We start from the raw sequence: 17,226 nt of genomic DNA, 5'->3' as shown, positions 1-17,226 counted from the left end.
TGCCACGTAGGGCTTTAAAGGTCATAACCAACACTTTGAATTGTGACCGGAAACTGATCAGCAGCCAATGCAGGTCACGGAGTGTTGTGAAAACGTGGGCGAATCTTGGAAGCCCTACGATGGCTCTCGCGGCTGCGTTCTGCACGATCTGAAGTTTCCGAACACTTTTCAAAGGTAGCTCCATGTAGAGAGTGTTGCAGTAATCGAACCTCGAGGTTATGAGGGCATGAGCGACTGTGAGCAATGACTCCCTGTCCAAATAGGGCCGCAACTGGTGCACCAGGCGAACCTGGGCAAACGCCCTCCTCGCCACAGCCGAAAGATGATGTTCCAATGTCAGCTGTGGATCGAGGAGGATGCCCAAGTTGCAAACCCTCTCCGAGGGGGTCAGTAGTTAACCCCCCCCAGGGTAATGGACGGACAGATGGAATTGTCCTTGGGAGGCAAGACCCACAGCCACGCCGTCTTGTCTGGGTTGAGTTTGAGTTTGTTGACACCCATCCAGGCCCCAACAGCCTCCAGGCACCGCCACATCACTTCCACTGCTTCGTTGACTGGATGTGGTATGGCATGGTGGGCATGGCTTGGGGGGCATGACAGGGGAAGGACACTGCAAACTCTCCATTCCCACCCCACTATGGGGTCAGCCAGAGATGGTATTTGCAGGTTCTCCGAACTGCTCAAAATTTCTGCTATTAGTTCTCCAGAACCTGCTGGATTTCACCCCTGCTGTCCATCCTAAAATGCAGTGCACCAAACTAGATGTAACATTCCAGGTACAGTCTATCAAACACAGAATATTCTGCAACAATGACTTGTCTTGATTTTGACATATACTTCCAATGATGCAGCTTAGAACTTTTTGCTGTTTTTGCTGTTTTCATTTTTATGTGGCAGCTGCATCAAATGGTTGGCTTCTATTCTGCCAAACCACCTACCAGTAAATCATTTTTCCATGTATTGCTGCCCAGTAAGGGTTCCTCCATCCTATACTCATCACTTTGATTCCCTCCCCCTATTTAAATGTAAAACTCTCTTTATCCTTGTTGATATTCATCTTGCTGGTTTTTGCCCAATGATTCAACTCATCAAGATCCTTTTGAAATTGGAGGCTGTCCTCTCAGATGTTTGTTAATTTTTTGCAAATGTGACATTCATAGTTTTTAGCCTCTAATTCAAGTCATTTATAAATGAAGAAAACATTGAAAAAACAAGTTCTAGATTGATGCAGAACCATTTCTCCAACCATTTTACTAGCTAAGGATAACAGAGTCCAACCTACATTTCACTCTCTTCTCTAAGAAAATCTCAATAATGATTTGTTTTCTTGAAAACTTTGCTCCATCCCCCAATTTCTGCAGTCAGCTAAACTGTGCATTTTGCCTTATATCAAAAGCTGAGTTATCCCTAAATGTGGTTGAAAGAATTGCTTCAAAATACAGAAGTCTAAAAAGAAGAAAACAAAATCTAGCACTGTGCCAAAATCTCTTCACGGTGAAATACGTTGCTTGACATGAATGCAAGATCATTCATTTAAAATTATTATGTAAACTATAGTAGCATGTGTGGGCAGAAATACTGCTGACTGTGGCATTCTAGCTAAATGTCTGGAGAGTTGCAGAAACAACATTTATGCCCTGGGAGTGCATTGAAACATTTTTTGACCTTGAGATCTGAAAGACGTCTCAGCCCAATAGTTGACATCTTTGCTAGGAAGTTGAGGCAGTAAGAGATCCGTGTAATCTAGTGATGAATTACATCCGGCAATCTTTAGATGCAGTGGCAGGAAGGACTTCCTTCTTGACCATCCATGTCAGAAATATATCGAATAAATCGAATTTTGTATAACTTCTTTGAGGAGAAATAAATATTAAATTACTTGAAAATATTCCCCCACTTCAAATTAGATGAATCAATAAGATCATGTATCTAAACACAATTTAAGTGACATGCATTTAGAAGAGTAACTGTGCTTGCTTCTGAAAAAATAAAGAGCTTCTAACATTTTTTAACTGCATAAGCTTCTGTTCTATTATTTTGTATTTTTCTTCTTATTTTTCTCTCCTTTTTGTGGGTTTTAAAGTGCATTGCTAGCTGATAAGAGCAAAATAGCTTGAAATAGAGCTATACTAGTCTCCCTTCCTTTTCAAAATATGTTACACACACACAGATACACACAGAAAGACACACACAGAGACACACACAGACACAGACACACATACACGTAAGGCAAATATGCTGCTAATTTGAGCAAAAAAAAGAAACAGGGATGTTTTTCGTAACTGTCAGCAGTTTCCAAGTAAAGTTCACACTAACCTTAGTCCTATAAAATCATGGAAAAGAGCTACCATTTTTATTTAATTTTGTTTGTGAAATGTCTTGGACACCCTGCCAAGTTGCAAAATTATAAAAAACAAAAGATGCTAGAAGAATTGGGAAAGAAAAATCTGATTTCCCTGATTAGCAAACTAGTTCTATGTGGAGCTGGATGACATGACAATGAAGTGGCTTCACAAATCAAATTCAAAGAAAAATAAGATTGATTTATTGTAACTCATCAAACTGAAGAATTTGGATGCCATAAGGATAAGTCCTGGATCCTCTACATATTAATATGTCAATCAATGCCTTAGATGAAGGGAAGGGAAGGGAATGCTTATCATATTTATAAATCACATAAAATTTTGCGGTCTAGCCAAAGCTACAGAAAACAGAAGGAGAAGACAAAATGATCTTAATAGTTTGAAGAAATGGGCTGAAAGTAATAGAATGAACCCTATGTGGGTTCCTGCTGTTTTTGTCAAAATGAAGAAAGCAGCTACGTGTCAGAAGCACCAGTTATTTGGCAAGTAAATGGAGACATACAATATGTACAACAGGGGTTGAGTAATGTGATGCTGGGTTTTTTTCCTGACTAAGCCATTTGATGCTTCCATCCCCACTGCTGCTAACTAAAACCCACACCCTATTAGCCAATCATGCTTAGCTCAGGAATTCTGGGTGTTGAAGTCCACATGTCATAGAAGAGCCAACTTTGCCTATCCCTGCCCTAGATAGAAGAAGCCGAACATTTTTAAGGGGAAAAAATTCTGGGAGCAGAGGTATTCTTCAGATACCTGAGAAGTGTCACATAGAAGGGAGTAAAGAACTGTCCTTTCCTTCAAAGAGTACAAGACAGCGAAATGGATTTAAATTAAAAGAAGGAGTTTTTAATTGACTTGGAGGCAGAGGACATGCAATAAGAGCAGTTTGTTGAAGATGACCAGAGAGGATCGCAGATTCTTGTTCTTCGCTGGGAAGATTCAAGGGAAAGGTAGACAGTCATCTCTCTAGGATGCCTTAATTTGGATTCATGCCTGCAATTGGTAATTGGACTCAGTGGTCTAGATTGCCCCTTCCAGTTCTCAGATTTTCTGGTTCTTTCATTGGAATCTTGAGAAGAAGAGCAAATACTGAATGTATGCAGGTTATGGGTGACACAGGCTCTTCACAGCTGTCGTCATGGATAGATCTTGTTCCATAATCATAATCATGCTCTCTACATGGGGCTACCTTTGAAGAGTGTCCAGAGACTACAGGTAGTGCAAAATGCAGCCGTGCATGCTGTCATGGGCCTCCCAAAATATTCCCATGTCTCTCCAGCACTCTGCAAGCTGCATTGGCTTCTGATTGGTCTCAAAGTGTTGTTTATGACCTATAAAGCCCTACATGGAATCAGACAAGATTACTTACAGGACCATCTTTTGCCTCATGTATCCCAGAAGCTGGTTAGGGCCCACAGAGTTGGTCTTCGCCAGGTCCCATCAGTCTGACAATGTCATCTGGCGGGGACTAGGGGAAGAGCCTTCTCTGTGGTGGACCCAGCCCTTTGGAATCAACTCCCCCTGGAGACCTGCACTGCCCCCACTCTCCTGAATTTCTGCAAGGTAGTAAAAACCCCACCTTTGCTGAAAAGCTTGGGACCATTGAGTTTTAGCATCTAGTCCTGGCTGATGACTGAATGTTTAATGTATGATGGGATGAATGTAGATGACTGGCTTTAAGAATTGGGGTTTTATTTTAAGTTAGGTTTCTTATATGTTTTTTGTATTTACTTCTGTTGTAAGCTGCCCTGAGTCTGCAGAGAAGGGCAGCATAGAAATCTAATAAATGAATAAATAATAATAAATAAATAAGTTCTTAGCTGCCGTTTGATAAAAAGAAGCAAACAACAAAAGGTATTTCTGGGTAGCTGGCAGTAATTTATATTAGTCCAAAGGCATGATGTATCTATTCCATCTTTACATAGCAAGCCACTACTAGTAGTTGCAGTTTAAGAGTGGCAGAACAGACAGGATAACTACAGATAGAAGTCAATGTTATCCCTGCACCAGTTTATTTTATTTATTTATTTTGTCCAATACACAATGAGAGTTTTAGTGGATATATATATATATACACACCTAGTAAAATACATGATGAAGGTTATAGAGGAGATACTCATAGTAAAATATATCTAAGAAATAATAGAAAAGAAGATATAGTAATAGAACGTATCAATGAAAGAATAGAGATATAGGAATAGAAGAAAGGTATAGGAGATATAGGAGAGCAATAGGACAGGGGACGGAAGGCACTCTAGTGCACTTGTACTCGCCCCTTACTGACCTCTTAGGAATCTGGATAAGTCAACCGTAGATAATCTAAGGGTAAAGTATTGGAGGTTTGGGGGTGACACTACATTACAGTCAAGTTTGGAGCAGTTAATATTAAGTTTAAATCTGCTGTGTGCTCTTGTGTTGTTGTGGTTGAAGCTGAAGTAGTCGCTGACAGGCAGGACGTTGCAGCATATGATCTTGTGGGCAATACTTAGATCTTGTTTAAAGCGTCTTAGTTCTAGGCTTTCTAGGCCCAGGATTGAAAGTCTACTCTTGTAGGGTATTCTGTTACGAGTGGAGGAGTGAAGGACCCTTCTGGTGAAGTATCTTTGGACATTTTCAAGGGTGTTAATATTTGAGATGCGATATGGGTTCCAAATGGATGAGCTGTATTCGAGGATGGGTCTGGCAAAAGTTTTGTAAGCTCTGGTAAGTAGTGTGAGTTTGCCAGAGCAGAAGCTACGTAGAATTAGGTTTACAACTCTTGAAGCCTTCTTGGCTATGTTGTTGCAGTGGGCATTGGCACTTAAATCTTTTGTTATTAGTAAATCGAGGTCTTTAACCGAGTGGGGATTATCTGTGATAATTTGATTATTCAGTTCGTATTTGGAGTTCAGATTCTTCTTCCCAATGTGTAGGACAGAGTATTTGCTAGTTGAGATTTGGAGTTGCCATGTGTTAGACCACTCAGAAACAGAGTTCAGGTCTTTTTGGAGGGTAGTTGTGTTATCGGTGGTGTTGAAGAGTTTTACATCATCAGCGAAGAGGACATAGTTGCTTGTGGTGTAATCACAAAGGTCATTAATGTAGAGAATGAAGACGTTGGTCCCAGTACACTACCTTGGAGAACACCACTTTTAACTGGAACGGGGTTGGATATGGTGCTTCCTATTTTGACCACTTGTTGTCTGTTTGATAGGAATGCTGTAAACCAGCTATGGAGGGATCCTGAGGTGCCATAGGATTTGAGTTTCAGCAGTAGTTTGTCGTGGACCACTGAATCAAAGGCTTTGCAGAAGTTGATATAAATTGCATCTATAGATTTCCCTTGATCTAGATGAGTTGTCCATATATTTTTGCAGTGGAGGAGCTGCAGGTTGCAGGATAGTTTTTTTCTGAAACCAAATTGTTTGTTAAAGAGCAAATTATTAGTTTCTAGATGGAGAGTAATTGATTTGTTTATAATTGATTCCATGACTTTGCATGGGACGCAGCATAGTGAAATTGGTCTGTAGTTATTGACAAGAGAGGGGTCTCCTTTTTTGAAGATGGGGATGACCATTGCTTTCGACCATAGCTTAGGAAGTGTGCTGATTCTGAAGGATTTTTCAAAAATTATGCTTAGTGGTTCAGCTATGGCAGAAGAGAGCTTTTTTAGGAAGTAAGCACATAGACCATCTGGTCTGACTGATAGAGAAGGTTTAAGGTTATGTAATGCTTTTTCAACTCGGTCTTCAGTGAAGTCTACTTGGGTTAGGTCGTTGAGGGAGTTTGAGGTGCGATTGATGAAATTTGGGGATAGAGCCAAAGAAAGAGTTGAGGAGGTTGGCTTTGGATGAATCATCGTGGTATTCTTTGTTGTTGGGTCCTTTGAGAAGTGGGATAGGTCTAGAGTCTTTGAGTTTATTGTTGACAAAGTTGTAGAAATCTCTATTAGATTTGGTGCGTAGGAGGTTTTCCTCTTGTTTGCTGTAGTAGTTAAGGCATTCTGCTTTTATTTGATTGCAAATGCTTTTATGTCGGCTTTCGAAGTTGGAAACTTGTCCTTTTTTGTTTTTCCTCCAGAGATATTTTTTTTCTTGTTTGTAATTTTCTTATTGAGATGGGGAGGTTATTTTTTTTTTGTTTATGGTACATGTTGGAGGTACATGAAGTCTGATGATAAAATGATGTTAAAAAATACTTCAGGTACCAGTCAAGGCTGTTACACAATGACATTTTTGATTGGGAGAATCCAGTATCTCTTGTGGAGCACACTGTAATAACACTAGTCTGTAATGGTTCGTGATTGTATTGAATGACTATTTAGAAAAGGGTTAAAGAGATAGCAAATACATCCATTGCTATTGGACCCTGGGATAGATTTTGAAAAATTCTCAGCTGCACCTGATTCAAAGTTTGGATGGGATAGAACATATGAAAACAAATTGCTGAAGATGGTACTGAATCTAAATAATCACCAGGGGTGGGCAAGCATCCATCACAGAGAAGATAATTTACATTAGGAGGCATCAGCTTTTGAGAGTTGAGGATAACATTCTTAGCTGGATTTTTCCCCTCCCAAGACAACCAAACTAACAGTGAAATCAGAGAAATGCTACTGTTGAAGGAAGAATAGGCAGCCAGTGTGAAAGACTTCAACTCAATCAAAAGATCATTTTACATACACCCCACTGAGATTGGTGGGTTTTCCAGTAAACACTGGAGCTGGCTCTTTTTCTTCCTTGCAGCTCTTTTTCCTAACTTGTTTTTTCGTCTTTCTCCGGCTTTCTGTGACATGGGTGGATAATGTTTTTGGTGGCCATTCTGCAGTCATAATAGCTGATTGCTTCATTTACATATTTTGGGAAATACTATAGAACCATAGTGCTGTAGTGGAAATGAGTTGTGTTTGCTAAATTGAAGTATTAAATGTTTATTACATCTGTTGCAGTCACCTCTCTTTTCAATGTACAAGAGTCCTCAATCCTCAGGCATGGATGATATCAACATTTGAGATAAAAAAATAATCCTACCTACTTCCTTGAGTAGAATTCCCACTAAACAGAATTTATGAGCCGTGGTGGTACAGTGGTTAGAATGCCAGCAGTTCTGCTGACATTCGGCAGTTTGGATCTTAAGGTTGACTCAGCCTTCCATCCTTCCAAGGTTAGTAAAATGGAGACCCAGATTGTTGGGGACAATATGGTGACTCTGTAAACAGCTTAGAGAGGGCTGTGAAGCACTGTGAAGTGGTATATAAGTATAAACGCTATTGTTATGATCAAAGATATTGTGTAAGGCTTGTACTGCATGATTTTTTGTCCTTTTTAACGTTCTTTTGCTGTCTATGGTGTCTTCTAGGTTGAGGAATTCTGCCTTCTTAGTTTTATCTTTCCTATATATCTAAATGATAGTAAATAAATCATACAGTGGTACCTCAAGATACGAACCCCTTGTCTTACGAACAACTCGAGATACTAACCCGGGGTTCAGAAAAAAATTGCCTCTTTTTACGAACTTTTTTTGTGTTACGAACGCCAAACCCGAACTTCCGGGTTCGGCATTCGGGAGGCTGCTGGGAAGCCCCCCGGCTGTTTTAATAGGTGACAGCCGGGCTGGGGGGCTTCCCAGCAGCCTCCCGAACCCCGAACTTTTGCCGAACTTCTGGGTTCGGGGTTCAGGAGGCTGCTGGGAAGCCCCCCAGCCCGGCTGTCACCTTTTAAAACAACTGGGGGGCTTCCCAGCAGCCTCCGAACGCCGAATGCGGAAGTTCGGGTTTGGCGTTCGGCTTCGGGAGGCTGCTGGGAAGCCGCCCGGCTGTTTTAAAAGGTGACAGCCGGGCTGGGGGGCTTCCCAGCAGCCTCCCGAACCCTGAACTTTTGCCAAACTTCCGGGTTCTGGGTTCGGGAGGCTGCTGGGAAGCCCCCCAGCCCGGCTGTCACCTTTTAAAACAGCCGGGGGGCTTCCCAGCAGCCTCCGAACGCCGAATGCAGAAGTTCGGGTTTGGCGTTCGGCTTCGGGAGGCTGCTGGGAAGCTGCCCAGCTGTTTTAAAAGGTGACAGCCGGGCTGGGGGGCTTCCCAGCAGCCTCCCGAACCCCGAACTTTTGCCGAACTTCCAGGTTTGGGGTTCGGGAGGCTGCTGGGAAGCCCCGCCGCCCGGCTGTCACCTTTTAAAACAGACTGGGGGCTTCTTGGCGGCCTCCCAAACGCCAAACCCGGAAGTTCGGGTTTGGCGTTCAGCATTCAGGAGGTCGCTGAGAAGCCCCCAGGCTGTTTTAAAAGGTGACAGCCGGGCGGCAGCGTTTTTTTGCGGGGGGGTTTTTTTTTGGTTGCATGGATTAATTGACTTTACATTGTTTCCTATGGGAAACAATGTTTCGTGTTACGAACCTTTCGTCTTACGAACCTCCCCCTGGAACCAATTAGGTTCGTAAGACGAGGTATGACTGTATTTGTATACCCTTCTTCTAAAGACCTCCAAATAGCACTTAAAGCAGTTTCAGGCGATTTGCCCACTGCTTATCATCAAGCTATGTAGCTGGCTTGAAGTTTGAGTTCCCCCATCTAACACAACACCGTACCTAATCATTTCTCAACTTGAAGATTGTCACTGTAATTCACGTCAGCTCTTCTGGAGTATCTCATTATTTTAAAATATGAGATCTATTTACCTTCACAGAGATTTCCATAAAAAACCACAAATGCCATGCCAATTTGATCACCGTTTGAGTTAAAGCCTATGCTGATCATTTGATGCTTTTCCAAAAGGCTACCATATAAAATGTGCTGAATGTCCCAGAATCTCACATGGTGAGCATAATGGCAGAATTTTGCTCTGCTAAATTACATGGGGAACCTGGGCGGTCGCTGGAGGGGATAATAATAATAATAATAATAATAATAATAATAATAATAATAATAATAATAATTTATTAGATTTGTATGCCACCCCTCTCCGAAGACTCGGGGCGGCTCACAACAAGCGATAAAACAATATTGTACAGGCACAAATCTAATATTAAGAAAAAACTAAAAACCCTATCAATTTAAAAAACCAAACAGCACATACATACCAAACATAAATTATAATAAGCCTGGGGGAAAGGTGTCTCAAATCCCCCATGCCTGGCGGTATAGATGGGTCTTAAGTAGTTTACGGAAGACAAGGAGGGTGGGAGCAGTTCTAATCTCCGGGGGGAGTTGATTCCAGAGGGTCGGGGCCGCCACAGAGAAGGCTCTTCCCCTGGGGCCCGCCAGACGACATTGTTTAGTCGACGGGACCCGGAGAAGGCCAACTCTGTGGGACCTTATTGGCCGCTGGGATTCGTGCGGTAGTAGGCGGTTCCGGAGGTATTCTGGTCCAATGCCATGTAGGGCTTTAAAGGTCATGACCAACACTTTGAATTGTGATGCTTGTTTTGTCCCATTATCTTCTTTCTTTTGGTATTTCCTTGTAGTGGATGAAAGATCCAAAGACAATCTTGGTGTATTTGACCAGATTAATGGCTTGGAAACTAAGGATTGGTACCATGATTAGTGCAGAGGCCTTATAATTTCCTGCTTTTATTTAAAAAATGGAATATATATATGGTTTGGTACAAAACTATGAAGAGGGTACCCGTTGCAGATAAGTCCTGATAGACGGGTATTTTTCTATGCTCACTCACGGTTTGGGAAGGGCTGTTGGTTCTTTGCAAATATTACAGGATCACAAACATGTATGGATGCTCCCATTGTGTCCAATATTCTGATCTAAAAATAAACAGAACAGACCATCTGTTCCTTGCTGCCTTTTCATTGTGAAATCAGAACACTTGGACAATTAAAAAAAGGCTAGTCATCTGAAAGTTCTATAGGGAAGCATCAGACATCCTGCATACACAAATGCAATAATTTAACTTCCTTCTCAGGAGAAAGTTTCATACATAGAGAATTAATTTTGTTTTAAATTATTTCCGAAGAGAATCACTGGAGGTGGGGTGGGTTATTATTACCCTAAAGTTATTGCCCTTAATTATCATTTGAATCAAGTAAAACGTCCTGCCAAAAAACCCCAACCCCTCTCAATTCACTGCAGGATGGGTGGTAGAGGATCATGGGAAATGTGGTTGGCTAATGAAAAATTCCACTTGGAAACAAGGGGGCTAACTTTCTGGCAAATGACAGCAGTGCACCAATTCTATGCCAGGAAGTATTTGTTTAATGAAAACCAGCATTTGCGCCTTTGGAAATATTTGTTTTTGATTAATAAACAATTTCTGGCTTCGCATTTATACCCCAAATATGTGGAATGCTTCTTGTATTCTTGCATTTTTTAAAGTCCATATGCTGAAACAGATCATGATAATTAAGGTCAGTAAAAAGTTCATATGCAAAAACATAATTATTTCAAACCTCGCCCATCACGGAGGTTATTTAACACTATCTACCTATGCATGTATTCTTTAGAAGAAATCACCACTGATTTGCAAGATTTACTTCGATATACTAATATAGGATTTCAGCCTAAATCTAAGGGAAGCGCTGGGCTTTAATTTGTCTATTATATTCATAATTGCAGTCTTTTTTGCAATTTGATAGATTTTGCTATTTTTGTGATCATTTTACTTCCTTCAGATTTTTCACAGATGTTTTACGCAAGGCAGAGTTTTGAAATTCATTTCAAGTTTCCCTCAAGGTAATCATATGTGAGTCACTGAAACTACCTTAGAATTACATAGATTAAAAGGTTATGTTGGCGCTTGCTTTTTCAGATCTTTCAAAAATCAAACAAAGATGTGGGGCTTTTGTATTCACTTCACCAGTGGATTTCTTTAAAATAAAGATAATTTGTTTGTTAAAACTATTTTAGCTCTACTCTCCAGCCAACATAACTCCCAGAACATGTTTGTTATATAAGCTAACTATAAACAAGGCAGTTCTCGCTGGCAAGTATTGGATTTCAAAGTTGATATGCAAAAGGAAAATAGGTGAGATGAGAAGAAGAAACAAATAAATTCATGCACCCTTAAGCTACAAAGTTTATGACAAGCATATCCTTTGGTAGTTTCCTTCTAAGAACAAAGCAAAATTTATCTATTTACATTATATATGCCAAAATTAAACACTTCAAAATCTTATTGATTTCTATGGGAGGAATTTCAGAGAAATTAATGAGATTTAAAATTATTCAATTCTGCCAGCTGAATTCTAATTTCTGAAACAATTTTGTTTTATGGCCCAGCTAATATTAAAAATGCCTGAAAGGAAAGGACACATGTAAATTGACTGAATATGAAATTTTCACTTAAAGTTACATAAAGTTACAAAAATGAATGTATAGCTGTATAGTTCTTGGGCTTAAATGAACTGCTAAATTTGGGTAAAATTGAAATGGAAAATATTTTTTTACCACATAAGTATATCCAGTTGTGCCTTTTGGGATAGATGTATATCTAAATATAAAGTCAATCATCCACCAAGGAAACCCACTATTTATTCTCAGATATCAACAAGGATTTCAGAGAGATTTCAGAGGAGGAAAAATATATGTTTCCCAAGCAGCATAATTATGCTAATACTTACTACTGGATAAAATGCTTATACATTTGGAAACCCAATAAATGAAACTAACTGCTCTCTAACTCAATTATCATAAACATTTCCTGGCTTCTACACCTTAAGAGGAGTTTTTAAGGGCTACTGCTTGTGCCAATGGCAAAAGACAACTTACCAGCCATAGCTGCCCTTATTCTCACATTCCTATAATAATGATATATAAAAGCAAAATTGTCCCAAAATAGTCCAAATCATAGTTCCCTCTAAGCTGAGCAGTGAGCAATCGCTCACTTAAAAATCATCATCAACTCAGAGTTTTCAAAACCTGCCCAGAAGCCGAGAGGGAAAGAGTGAGAGGGAAGGAGAGAGAGAGGAAGAGAGGAAGAGAGGAAGAGAGAGAAACAGATAGAAAAAAGAGAGGAAGGAAAAGAGAAAGAAAAAGAATGGGAGTAAGGAAGAGAGAAAGAAAATCAAAATCTAGTTTGAAACTAGCTCAACTATTTAAGTGGCATTTTGATATTGATAGAGTTGCCCTATTATGAGCTCACTGTTATAGACACACAGTACAGTATTTTATTTTGAAATTCTCTGAGGCAAAACAGGGTGGGTTTTTTGTTTGTTTGTTTGTTTGTTTGTTTATTTATTATTTCTGTGCCGCCCAGTCCCGAAGGGACTGCCGCTCAGACACTATACTTTTCCGCCCCCCCCAAAAAAAAAATTTAGAGGGAACACTGGTCCAAATCCTCACCAAACTGTGGAAACATAAGTGCCTCACAATCTACTTTTCTGAAATGTACCTTAGGGGTGGATAAATGTGCACCAGCCCCAGAGGAAAGAACAGAATTGGGAATACCCCTATATAAAAGCCATTTGGTAATTATTATTTCACTATTGGCTGAACATCCTATCCATGGACCCAGATAGACCCTCCAAGCTGTGCTTTGAAGAACAATTACACAAGAAACCTTACACTTGGGCCACCCAACTTTCATTTCTCAATATGGATTCTCCATCCAATTTCTAGTCCAATCAGATCAAGGATGGCCAAGAAAGCTTTCAGGAATTATTGATGTGACTGCCTAAGGTGGCATTACAGTTCTTAAATACGTCATGTCTCTGAACTGGTTGGCTCAATTCAATTCAGCCTCCCAGTTACAAAAATATTTAACAACTTATGTGCCTCAACATCTCAGAAGCGCTTCTTCTAGAGCTCTGTTCAAACAACTGGACTTCATGGCAAGATATGTGAAGTTTCACAGAGTCCCACTTGTGGAGCACCAGTCATTGAAGACAGTGAGCACATTCTTGTTGATGCAAATTGTACTCTCCAGAAAACGTTGTTTATTCAGACCCATATTTATACCCTCAAAACTCCAGATGAATACTAGATACAGAAAACTTCCCAAAGTAAATAGTAACTAAATAAACTTCTTATTTTGGGTTGCTTCAGTTAACTTCTCCACTAACCACTGCTTACACTTCTTTTATGTTTATTCAGGGCTATCAGATTTGCATTGTGAAAGACCACTATATCCACCCACCCACAAATAGTTAAGATTTATCTCTCTTTCTGTGTCCCACTTTCTGTCTCTTTCACACACACAACGCACACATACACACATAAAATACACATCTGGAATTTTGCAGTCTAACTCTCATGATTAGAAAAAACTCATGGAAAAGAAGAAATGTAAAAATGAATATAATGTGATGAAACACAGAAAAGGATCCCTGATACCACACATTCTGTCACACTTTAAGAGTGCCAATTCTATTCACAGCTAATGTGAGGAATTTTACTTTTTATCAATTCGTTTATTGATTACATTTATATCCTAATCCAATCATTTCTTCAGGGTCTCAATCTATTTAATTCTCATAGCAGCAGCTTTATGTAATCTTATGTAATCACCAGGAGTGGAATTCAATTCAAAGAGTCTTTATTTTGACTCTTTCTGCATCCAGGTATACAAAACATTGTTCATGCAATAATTTTCCAAGTCTTGCAGAGAAAACAACAAAATTCCCAGGGTTTCTCTCTTTTTTAATTTCTTCAATACTTCCTTCACATGAAAAAAGGCCTTTAAAGAGAGCAAGTTAACTAAGCTTGGCAAAGATTTGTTTTGGGAGGCAGGAGGCACTCACATGAAACAACTGTACTTTTTATTGTGGCAATTTGTACTGTGTAGAAAAACAACTGGCCAGTTGGGGTAGCTTTATTAGCTTAAATTTCTCCTCCCAGTGTATACCACAAATCAAAAAGGGAAGAAAATAATGGAGATAAAGCTGGCCAATAATGAGGAATTTTGGGCTTCAAAGAACAGGATGTTCTTATTTACCGAGTAAAGCCAATAAAGCAACACAAGAAATCTACATTGAGGACACATCACAAAAAAGAAGGCTAGGACGTATTTGCAGTAAAGACAACGTTGAGAAGCATTCTTACTCATGTTACATACCCTGAAAAAGAAATCAATTGAAATCCTTGCCAAATCACGGTTCATCGCACCAGCTGGTCTTTTTCACTTGCAGTCTACAACCAGGGATTGTTGGACCTGGCATTGAAAGAGGACTTAACACTGCCCATTGGCCTAATGGCGTTGCCTTGTCTTCTTTATTGGACAGAAAGTGAAGAGAGCAGAAGGCTGTATGGAAAAACATTCAAATGAACAGAGGCATCAGAGTAAAGACAAGCTTATGTGTCCAGTTTTCTGTTTTACTCATTCACAGCTGGCTTTTACAAGTATATTTAACAAGTACTACAAGTACCCTGTCCTTGCCAAAATTCACAAGATGCCACCCGGGATATGCTTTTCTCTTTTATTTTTTTCACTGCCCCTTATTTATTCTTAAGATGCTCGCCACCTGCTTTCTTTTTCTGCTTCATCCGCCTGTGTTTCATTTTCCTTATCCAAACTCTCTCTTCCCTCCATTCCAGGCAATGGCACTTCTTTCTGTTCCTCTTTAGAAAAGCCTTCACTTCAGGGCCAGTCTGACACCCTTTTTCTCCCAGAGACCCGGTGGTGGGCTGCTGCCAGGACAGCTAATTGTGCACAGCTCTGTGGCTCCGCAGCTGTGCAGATAGCAAAATCGTGCACAGGGATGCACATTTGGGCATGATTCGTTGAGGTTTTTTGCTTCCCCAGCATAGAAAGCTCTTGATATGAATCCAGCAGGACTGCTGATTGCTTGAACACTGAATATAATTTCATATCTCTATCTCTAATATTTAATTCATTCTTTCATAGAAGTCTGATGGCATAAAAAGACTTCATGGTCCATCTAGTCTGCCATTATACTATTTTCTGTATTTTATCTTAGGATGGATATATGTTTATCCCAGTCATGTTTAAATTCAGTTACTGTGGATTTATCTACCACATCTGCTGAAAGTTTGTCCCAAGGATTCATTCATTCCCTTTTCATTGCTTATAAAGCTCATTTAAGGAACTAAATCTTTGTTAGTTCCTGACGACCTTATGGGACAGTTATGGCGAACCTATGGCATGGGTGCCAGAGGTGGCAGGTAGAGCCATATCTGCTGTCATGCAAGCCATTGCCCTAGCTCAGCTCTAATGTGCATGTGTGTGCCAGCCAGCTGATTTTTTGGCTCACACAGAGGCTCTGGGAGGGCATTTGTGGCTTCCAGAGAGCCTCTGAGGAGTAGGAGAGGGCATTTTTGTCACGCTGAGGATTGACAGCCTCCAAAGACATTAAGAAACATCCTGTAGTTAGATAGTTAACTCTGTTTATTAATGTAGCTCCTCCCTCTCTATGATGTAACAGTGCTTTGCTCACTTCCTCCTCCTTGCAGGAAGAGAAGCTCACGCCATATTAATCTAGTCTTTGTCTTTTAGAGATGTAGACGTATTTTCAGCCTCTCCAGGCTAACTTTATTTTTCTACTTTTTATAATAAAAGTTTGGTTCATTTTAATATGTATGCTTGTACTTTAATATCCATCTACCTCCGGAAAGCCTTACTTCAGTTCTAGCGAACTGAGTACTCTGCTTGGTAAGATCTTTCTGATCCAACATGGTACCGAGAGTTTGGTTCCTTATTAAAGCAACAAGCGCTTACATACCGTAAGCACACTGGCTGTTTTCTCAATGCCAGCTAAAAGGAAGAGAAATCCTTTAACTCAGAATTACATCGATGGAATTTCCGAGGGGCAATTAGCTGACCTCAAAGACCTCATTCATACTACGGAAGAGAAAAGGAATTTCATCATGTCTCAGCAGCATATGCTGGAATCCTCTGATGCTGACAATCCTCAACAAACCGTAAGTCACTCTTACATGATTGAGAAGGGAAACGGAGATGAAGTTAAAACTGTCCTTGGGGTCCCCAAAGACACTACTTCTACTCAGCCGAGTGATGAAGAGGTGGAGGAGGAAACCCTAACTCCATCCCAAACTCAAAGCCTCCAGTCATCAACTTTGCCTTTTAAAGCTTCTGCTAAGACAAAGCACATTGATGATCAGGTTTCTCTGACTTCTACTCGAATTAAGGGAACCGCCTTGAATCTAGAAAGAATTGAGGAAATAATTGGAAAGCTTGAGAATGAAATTCGGAGTTTAGAGTTATTCTGTATTCACCTTGATAATCTACCTTGTGGCAAAAATATTGAGCAGCAAGATTCTTATTTCTGTTACCTGCAACAAGTAACTGAGAAAAGAGTTAAGGGAATTAAAGAAATTGCAGTTAAAATTAATAACTGAAAAGATGGAGTGTGTTTCTTTGGCAAATCCTACGCATGCCCAATCCAAACAAGCTGATAGCGATGGAATTTCTTTGTCCTATCCAGCCGATGGCAGTCATGCGCAACAGAGTCAAACCACCCACTCAATTTCAATGGATGACCCACTTAACACTGGGCACGCCTCAATAATCTCCCATTTCTACCCTGCTGCCGCGTCACAAATAGAAACCTTTCCTTTACAAGCTAAATGGTATGCCCACAAAGCAAAGGCATTTCCTGAAACTAGAACAAGTGAGTTTTTTCATCCTTTTGATGCTAAACCAAGTTTCTCACAAGCTTTTCAGGCTGCACAAATGCAAAGGGACCTACCTGCTCAAATTCCAGGAACCTCTGCTTTACAACAGAGACCTCCAGTCCTAACTCCACAGATGCCAACACAGCTTCCCCAGCTTCATCAACCTTCAGCTTTGCCAGTGGGTGTTGTGGCTCAACCACAACAGCCGCAAGCAGCTCTGGCAGCTGCATCTGCAAGGCAAGCTATCACCTCATCAGTACTGAAAGGTGAGTTCATGTTGAAAGTGAACGGGCAGAACTATAAGATTTGGCTTCACAGGATAAGATTGCTCCTACTGGCTCATCAGATCGATC

The sequence above is a fragment of the Erythrolamprus reginae genome, chromosome 1 (assembly GCF_031021105.1).
Source record: "Erythrolamprus reginae isolate rEryReg1 chromosome 1, rEryReg1.hap1, whole genome shotgun sequence".
In the NCBI taxonomy this organism is placed as follows: domain Eukaryota; kingdom Metazoa; phylum Chordata; class Lepidosauria; order Squamata; family Dipsadidae; genus Erythrolamprus; species Erythrolamprus reginae.
Note: the sequence above shows the minus strand (reverse complement) of the source record.